This window comes from Salmo trutta, unplaced genomic scaffold, assembly GCF_901001165.1.
Source record: "Salmo trutta unplaced genomic scaffold, fSalTru1.1, whole genome shotgun sequence".
Taxonomy (NCBI): Eukaryota; Metazoa; Chordata; class Actinopteri; order Salmoniformes; family Salmonidae; genus Salmo; species Salmo trutta.
The window spans coordinates 135214-145365 of record NW_021822733.1 but is presented as its reverse complement, the minus strand read 5'-3'; positions in this window follow the sequence as shown (position 1 = coordinate 145365).

The window sequence follows — 10152 nt, the reverse complement described above, 5'->3', positions numbered from 1 at the left end:
ACTGGGTGGGCCCTGAGACAGACGGAGGACTGGGTGGGCCCTGGGTGGGCCCTGAGAGAGAGACTGAGTCATATTCATTAGGCACCAAACAGGGAAAGTGACTGATGATAAACACTTGTTTCCGTTGTGTTGAAAACGTTTTAGTAGGACGTGTCCTGATGAGCATGTTGACGCTGAAGAACCCAGCATCGAGTTAAACACAGACTGAGAAATAAATGCATATCGATATGGACTAATTTATGGATAGTTATATTTATATGTACGAATGTGTATATCACACATAGATAGATATATATATATATCTATCTATCTCTCTATCTATCTATCCCACACACACACACACACACACACACACACACACAAACACGTACGTAAGTATGTGGACGCCCCTTCAAATGAGTGGATTCGGCTATTTCACCAAAACCCATTGCTGACAGGTGTATTAAATCGAGCACACAGCCATGCATTCTCCATAGACAAACATTGGCAGTAGAATGGCCCGTACTGAAGAGCTCAGTGACTTTCAACGTGGCACCGTCATAGGATGCCACCTTTCCAAACAAGTCAGTTTGTCAAATTTCTGCCCTGCTAGAGCTGCCGCCTTGTCAACTGTAAGTGCTGTTATTGTGAAGTGGAAACGTCTAGGAGCAACAACGGCTCAGCCGCAAAGTGGTAGGCCACACAAGCTCACAGAACGGGACCGCTGAGTGCTGAAGCACGTAGCACATAAAAATGGTCTGTCCTCGGTTACAACATTCACTACCGAGTTCCAAACCGCCTCTGGAAGCAACGTCAGCAGAAGAACTGTTCGTCGGGGGCTTCATGAAATGGGTTTCCACGGCCGAGCAGCCGCACACAAGCCTAAGATCACCATGTGCAATGCCAAGCGACAGCTGGAGTGGTGTAAAGCTCGACGACATTGGACTCTGGAGCAGTGGAAACAAGTTCTCTGGAGTGATGAATCACGCTTCACCATCTGGCAGTCAGACAGACGAATCTGGGTTTGGCAGATGCCAGGAAAACGTTACCTGTCCCAATGCATATTGCCAACTGTAAAGTTTGGTGGAGGAGGAATAATGGTCTGGGGCTGTTTTTCATGGTCCAGGCCCCCTTAGTTCCAGTGAAGGGAAATCTACAGCATACAATGACATTCTCGACAATTCATTTCTTCCAACTTTGTGGCAATAGTTTGGGGAAGACCCTATCCTGTTTCAGCATGACAATGAATTGGAACGCCGACTGCGAGCAAGACCTAATCGCCCAACATCAGTACCCGACCTCACTAATGCTCTTGTGGTTGAATGGAAGCAAGTCCCTGCAGCAATGTTCCCACATCTAGTGGAAAGCCTTCCCTGAAGAGTGGAGGCTGTTATAGCAGCAAAGGGGGGGGGGACCAACTCCATATTAATGCCTTCCCTGAAGAGTGGAGGCTGTTATAGCAGCAAAGGGGGGGGACCAACTCCATATTAAAGCCTTCCCAGAAGAGTGGAGGCTGTTATAGCAGCAAAGGGGGGGGGGGACCAACTCCATATTAATGCCCATGATTATGGAATGAGATGTTAGACGAGCAGGTGTCCACATACTTTTGGTCATGTAGTGTGTGTGTGTGTGTGTGTGTATATACACAAACACACCGAGTGGACAAAACATTAGGAACACCTATTCTTTCCGTGACACAGACTGACCAGGGTGAATCCTTTATTGACGTCTCCTGTTAAATCCACTTCGATCAGTGTAGATGAAGAGGTGAGGAGACGGGTTTAAAAGAAGGATTTTCAAACCTTGAGACAATCGGCGACATGGATTGCGAATGTTGCAAGACAACAAAAAAAGATTTTAAGTGCCTTTTTTAACGGGGTACGGTAGTACCAGTCGCACCGGTTTGTGTCAAGAACTGCAAAGCTGCTGTTTCCCTGTGTGTGTCAAATCAAATCAAATGTATTTATAAAGCCCTTCTTACATCAGCTGATATCTCAAAGTGCTGTACAGAAACCCAGCCTAAAACCCCCAACAGCAGGCAATGCAGGTGTAGAAGCACGGTGGCTAGAATGGTCCACCACCCAAACGACATCCAGCTAATTTAACACAACTGTGGGAAGCGTTGGAGTCGACGTTGGGGCCCAGCGTCCCTGTGGAACGCTTTCCACACCTTGTGAAGTCCATGTCCTCGACGAACTGAGGCTGTTCTGAGCGGGAGGGGGAAGGGGGGGTACATCCCAATATTATGGTGTTCCTAATGTTTAGTATACTCGGTGTGTGTGTGTATATAACTTTGCATTGCAGTTATTTCATTGGTCTCATCCTGTTTTAATCTGACTAAAACATCCTCTCTGAAGGCAGAAACCTGTCCACTTTATTCTTTAGTCCCTGTTTTAATATTTTCCCTGCTAATAATATCGGTATTATAGGGTGTACTGTCTGTGATAGACATCTTTCAATGCATCCTTAGTGCGCTACATGATAAAGTAGCGCGCTACATGATAAAGTAGCGCGCTACATGATAAAGTAGCGCGCTACATGATAAAGTAGCGCGCTACATGATAAAGTAGCGCGCTACATGATAAAGTAGCGCGCTACATGATAAAGTAGCGCGCTACATGATAAAGTAGCGCGCTACATGATAAAGTAGCGCGCTACATGATAAAGTAGCGCGCTACATGATAAAGTAGCGCGCTACATGATAAAGTAGCGCGCTACATGATAAAGTACTTGTATTTTTTAAGATGCGTTTACAACAAGGTGAACAATGTATGTTCATTCTAACTGAAATGTGTTTGGTCAGATATTCCCTACATACGGTATTCTACAGTCTGTAATGTTATATTCACTACATACGGTATTCTACAGTCTGTAATGTTATATTCCCTACATACTGTACTCTACAGTCTGTAATGTTATATTCACTACATACGGTATTCTACAGTCTGTAATGTTATATTCCCTACATACGGTATTCTACAGTCTGTAATGTTATATTCCCTACATACTGTACTCTACAGTCTAATGTTATATTCACTACATACGGTATTCTACAGTCTGTAATGTTATATTCCCTACATACTGTACTCTACAGTCTGTAATGTTATATTCCCTACATACTGTACTCTACAGTCTGTAATGTTATATTCCCTACATACTGTACTCTACAGTCTGTAATGTTATATTCCCTACATACTGTACTCTACAGTCTGTAATGTTATATTCCCTACATACTGTACTCTACAGTCTGTAATGTTATATTCCCTACATACTGTACTCTACAGTCTAATGTTATATTCCCTACATACTGTACTCTACAGTCTGTAATGTTATATTCACTACTCTACAGTCTGTAATGTTATATTCCCCACATACTGTACTCTACAGTCTGTAATGTTATATTCCCTACATACTGTACTCTACAGTCTGTAATGTTATATTCACTACTCTACAGTCTGTAATGTTATATTCTCTACATACTGTACTCTACAGTCTGTAATGTTATATTCACTACTCTACAGTCTGTAATGTTATATTCCCTACATACTGTACTCTACAGTCTGTAATGTTATATTCACTACTCTACAGTCTGTAATGTTATATTCCCTACATACTGTACTCTACAGTCTGTAATGTTATATTCCCTACATACTGTACTCTACAGTCTGTAATGTTATATTCACTACTCTACAGTCTGTAATGTTATATTCCCTACATACTGTACTCTACAGTCTAATGTTATATTCCCTACATACTGTACTCTACAGTCTAATGTTATATTCCCTACATACTGTACTCTACAGTCTAATGTTATATTCCCTACATACTGTACTCTACAGTCTGTAATGTTATATTCCCTACATACTGTACTCTACAGTCTGTAATGTTATATTCACTACTCTACAGTCTGTAATGTTATATTCCCTACATACGGTACTCTACAGTCTGTAATGTTATATTCACTACTCTACAGTCTGTAATGTTATATTCCCTACATACTGTACTCTACAGTCTGTAATGTTATATTCACTACATACTGTACTCTACAGTCTGTAATGTTATATTCACTACATACTGTACTCTACAGTCTCTAATGTTATATTCCCTACATACTGTACTCTACAGTCTGTAATGTTATATTCCCTACTCTACAGTCTGTAATGTTATATTCCCTACATACTGTACTCTACAGTCTGTAATGTTATATTCACTACATACTGTACTCTACAGTCTGTAATGTTATATTCCCTACATACTGTACTCTACAGTCTGTAATGTTATATTCCCTACATACTGTACTCTACAGTCTAATGTTATATTCCCTACATACTGTACTCTACAGTCTGTAATGTTATATTCCCTACATACTGTACTCTACAGTCTAATGTTATATTCCCTACATACTGTACTCTACAGTCTGTAATGTTATATTCCCTACATACTGTACTCTACAGTCTAATGTTATATTCCCTACATACTGTACTCTACAGTCTGTAATGTTATATTCCCTACATACTGTACTCTACAGTCTAATGTTATATTCACTACATACTGTACTCTACAGTCTGTAATGTTATATTCCCTACATACTGTACTCTACAGTCTAATGTTATATTCCCTACATACTGTACTCTACAGTCTGTAATGTTATATTCACTACATACTGTACTCTACAGTCTTCTCACAACATATAGCTTTCAATGATGACACTTGAATGATATTTTGACCGTTTTTTGTACTGTATTGTTGATGTACATGAGCTGGTACATCATAGTTCATGGACCTGACTTTATACACGTATATTACCCCTCAGCCCTGGACCAGAGCTACTCTTCTGTCTGTCCTTTGTCTAGCTCTGGTCCAGAGCTACTCTTCTGTCTGTCCTTTGTCTAGCTCTGGACCAGAGCTACTCTTCTGTCTGTCCTTTGTCTAGCCCTGGACCAGAGCTACTCTTCTGTCTGTCCTTTGTCTAGCTCTGGACCAGAGCTACTCTTCTGTCTGTCCTTTGTCTAGCTCTGGTCCAGAGCTACTCTTCTACACTCCGTCGAGACTGACCCCGTTTCTACACTCCATCGAGACTGACCCCGTTTCTACACTCTGTCGAGACTGACCCCGTTTCTACACTCTGTCGAGACTGACCCCGTTTCTACACTCCGTCGAGACTGACCCCGTTTCTACACTCCGTCGAGACTGACCCCGTTTCTACACTCTGTCGAGACTGACCCCGTTTCTACACTCCGTCGAGACTGACCCCGTTTCTACACTCTGTCGAGACTGACCCCGTTTCTACACTCCATGTATCATGTCCTTTTACTGTATGACTGTAGGCCACACCTTACCATGTGAATGTATCTTGTATATTTCCATAACATAATACTTTAGTCACACAGCTACGTTCTTGGGATTTCATAGTCACATTTTCTACCTTGTAAATTTTTGTTATGAAATTCTAATAAATGCGTATATGATTTGTACCCTCGTCTCTATTCCTAACTGTTTTGGCCTCCACAATCATCCGACCTCAATCCAATTTGGGATGAGTTGGACCGCAGAGTGAAGGAAAAGCAGCCGACAAGTGCTCAGCATATGTGGGAACTCCTTCAAGACTGTTGGAAAAGCATTCCAGGTGAAGCTGGTTGAGAGAATGCCAAGAGTGTGCAAAGCTGTCATCAAGGCAAAGGGTGGCTACTTTGAAGAATCTCAAATCTAAAATATATTTTTATTTATTTAACACTTGTTTGGTTACTACATGAATCCATACGTGTTATTTCATAGTTTTGATGTCTTCACTATTATTCTACAATGTAGAAAATAAAGAAAAATCCTTGAATGAGTAGGTGTATATGATTTGTGCTCGTATCTATTGCTTGACGTTAGGGAGGGGAACTGAGTTTAAAACAGCCAAGGAGAAGGGGGTCATTTATAAGAGACGGACGTGTCTAAAGGAAAACACTTCATAGAAATCAGTCAGTCAACCGTTTTCTTAAATTGATGAATCCGAATTCATCAATGAAATGTTTAGACGTTTAGTCTCGGGAGATGTTTTTATTCTACAGCGGAGACTTTCTCAGTCGTTGAAATGTGTGAGATTACTGTCGTGCAACTCCGTTATCGGTTCCGACCGTGGACAGGACCTGTCGAGAGAGGAGCGAACTGTTCCGACCGAACGGGGAAGGTTGGATCATACGAATACACGTACAGGACCAGCAGACGATACGTTTCTGGTATTAACGATGACAAACTTGGTTATATGATGAAATAAATGATTAGTTCTACTTTAGTTAGACTCTATCAGCCATCCATCCTGTTTGAATCTAGACGTGTTCCTCTCCAACTCACAGGTTCCTTCCCGACCTGAGGACCAGAAGCGGGTGTGTAAAGTCATATTGGACCGTTTTGACCAACAGTACGGCCAGGAACTTGGTCCCCTGTGGCCGTCTGCAAGGTATGTCAGCGTTCACCTCGTCCTCTTATCGTTTCTCTACTGTTTATGCAGCGTTACGTGCCAATAACAATATTATAAATCGTTTTATTAGTCTGAACTTAAATCGGATGGGAACTCTGTTGTAGTCTGTTTCCCAAATGGCACCGTATTCCCTATAGGTCCTGGTCTAACGTTGTGCGTTATACATTTACTTAACCTTTATTTAACTAGTCAGTTAAGAACAAATTCTTATTTTACAATGACAGACTAGGAACAGTGGGTTAACTGCCTTGTTCAGGGGCAGAACGACAGATTTTTACCTTGTCAGCTCGGGGATTTGAACTTGCAACCTTTCGGTTACTGGTTCACTAGGCTACCCTGCCGCCTACATACAGTGCATTCTGGAAGTATTCAGACCTCATTGACTTTTTCCCCCTTCACATTTTGTTGTGTTTCAGCCTTATTCTAAAATGGCTCATCGATCTACACACGATACCCCATAATGACAAAACAAACAGGTTTAGACAGTTTTGCAAATGTATTTAAAAAATAAAATATCACTTTTCCATAAGTATTCAGACCCTTTACTCAGTACTTTGTTGAAGCACCTTTGGCAGCGATTACAGCCTTGAGTCTTCTTGGGTATGACGCTACAAGCTTGGCACACCTGTATTTGGGGAGTTTCTCACATTCTTCTCTGCAGATCCTCTCAAGCTCTGTCAGGTTGGATGGGGAGCATCGCTGCACAGCTATTTTCAGGTCTCTCCAGAGATGTTCGATTGGGTTCAAGTCCGGGCTCTGACTGGGCCACTCAAGGACATTCAGAGACTTGTCCCGAAGCCACTCCTGCGTTGTCTTGGCTGTGTGCTTAGGGTCGTTGTCCTGTTGGAAGGTGAACCTTCACCCCAGTCTGAGGTCCTGAGCACTATGGAGCAGGTTTTCATCAAGGATCTCTCTGTACTCCGTTCATCTTTCCCTCGATCCTGACTAGTCTCCCAGTCCATGCCACTGAAAAACATCCCCACAGCATGATGCTGCCACCACCATGCTTCACCGTAGGGATGGTTCCAGGTTTCCTCCAGACTTGCCACGTTTGGCATTCAGGCCAAAGAGTTCAATCTTGATTTCATCAAACCAGGGAATCTTGTCTGAGAGTCTTCTAGGTGCCTTTTTGGTAAACTCCAAGTGGGCTGTCATGTGCCTTTTACTGAGGAGTGGCTTCCGTCTGCCCACTCTACCAGAAAGGCCTGATTGGTGGAGTGCTGCAGAGATGGTTGTCCTTCTGGAAGGTTCTCCCATCTCCACAGAGGAACTCTGGAGCTCTGTCAGAGTGACCATCGGGTTCTTGGTCACCTCCCTGACAAAGGGAAAAGGTGTTGTTGAACCCTGGGTGTTGGCAGTATGGAGTGATGCTCAGCCTCTCCTCCTCTCCTCCTGTCTCCTACAGGGCTGTGCTAATGAACCCTGGGCGTTGGCAGTATGGAGTGATGCTCAGCCTCTCCTCCTCTCCTCCTGTCTCCTACAGGGCTGTGCTGTTGAACCCTGGGCGTTGGCAGTATGGAGTGATGCTCAGCCTCTCCTCCTCTCCTCCTGTCTCCTACAGGGCTGTGCTGTTGAACCCTGGGTGTTGGCAGTATGGAGTGATGCTCAACCTCTCCTCCTCTCCTCCTCTCCTCCTGTCTCCTACAGGGCTGTGCTGTTGAACCCTGGGTGTTGGCAGTATGGAGTGATGCTCAGCCTCCTCTCCTCCTGTCTCCTACAGGGCTGTGTTGTTGAACCCTGGGTGTTGGCAGTATGGAGTGATGCTCAACCTCTCCTCCTCTCCTCCTCTCCTCCTGTCTCCTACAGGGCTGTGCTGTTGAACCCTGGGTGTTGGCAGTATGGAGTGATGCTCAGCCTCCTCTCCTCCTGTCTCCTACAGGGCTGTGCTGTTGAACCCTGGGTGTTGGCAGTATGGAGTGATGCTCAACCTCTCCTCCTCTCCTCCTGTCTCCTACAGGGCTGTGCTGTTGAACCCTGGGTGTTGGCAGTATGGAGTGATGCTCAACCTCTCCTCCTGTCTCCTACAGGGCTGTGTTGTTGAACCCTGGGTGTTGGCAGTATGGAGTGATGCTCAACCTCTCCTCCTCTCCTCCTCTCCTCCTGTCTCCTACAGGGCTGTGTTGTTGAACCCTGGGTGCTGGCAGTATGGAGTGATGCTCAGCCTCTCCTCCTCTCCTCCTGTCTCCTACAGGGCTGTGTTGTTGAACCCTGGGTGCTGGCAGTATGGAGTGATGCTCAGCCTCTTCTCCTCTCCTCCTGTCTCCTACAGGGCTGTGTTGTTGAACCCTGGGTGTTGGCAGTATGGAGTGATGCTCAGCCTCTTCTCCTCTCCTCCTGTCTCCTACAGGGCTGTGTTGTTGAACCCTGGGTGTTGGCAGTATGGAGTGATGCTCAGCCTCTCCTCCTCTCCTCCTGTCTCCTACAGGGCTGTGTTGTTGAACCCTGGGTGTTGGCAGTATGGAGTGATGCTCAACCTCTCCTCCTCTCCTCCTGTCTCCTACAGGGCTGTGTTGTTGAACCCTGGGTGTTGGCAGTATGGAGTGATGCTCAGCCTCTTCTCCTCTCCTCCTGTCTCCTACAGGGCTGTGTTGTTGAACCCTGGGTGTTGGCAGTATGGAGTGATGCTCAGCCTCTTCTCCTGTCTCCTACAGGGCTGTGTTGTTGAACCCTGGGTGTTGGCAGTATGGAGTGATGCTCAACCGCTTTACCGCTGTGTCAGACATCAAACAACGCCTCCAAGGGCAAGGCTTCATCAGCCTACTGCCCCACACAGACCTGCCTCACCCTCCCTCTCCCACCCAGCCTCACCCTCCCTCTCCCACCCAGCCTCACCCTCCCTCTCCCACCCAGCCTCACCCTCCCTCTCCCACCCAGCCTCACCCTCCCTCTCCCACCCAGCCTCACCCTCCCTCTCCCACCCAGCCTCACCCTCCCTCTCCCACCCAGCCTCACCCTCCCTCTCCCACCCAGCCTAGCTCCATCCCTCACCCCGGTCCTCCTCCTCCTCTTCCTCCCTCCCTGCAGTGTTTCATCCACCCCTCCCCAGTGCGTTACCCCTCTCCTCCTCACCGCCAGGGCCAGCTGAAAGCCTACTACCTGCTGAACGCTGCCTCCCTGCTGCCTGTCTTAGCCCTGGGGGTACAGGAGGGGGACAGGGTCCTGGATCTCTGCTCTGCTCCTGGAGGGAAGGCCTTGGCTATACTACAGACTGCTGACCCAGGTCAGGACATGGTTAGGGTGGAGGGGTTAGGGTGTAGAGGTTAGGGTGTAGAGTGTGGGGGTTAGGGGGTAGGGATTAGGGTGTAGAGGTTAGGGTGTGGGGGTTAGGGTGTGGGGGTTAGGGGGTAGGGTGTGGGGGTTAGGGGGTAGGGATTAGGGTGTAGAGGTTAGGGTGTGGGGGTTAGGGGTTAGGGTGTGGGGGTTAGGGGTTAGGGTGTAGGGGTTAGGGTGGAGGGGTTAGGGTGTGGGGGTTAGGGTGGAGGGGTTAGGGTGTAGGGGGGCTCAGTTGGTAGAGCATGGTGTTTGCAACGCCAGGGTTGTGGGTTCGATTCCCACGGGGGGACCAGTACGAAAAAAAAAAATGTATGTATTCACTACTGTAAGTCGCTCTGGATAAGAGCGTCTGTTAAATGACTAAAATGTAAATATAATATATACTACAGACTGCTGACCCAGGTCAGGACATGGTTAGGGTGTAGGGGTTAGGG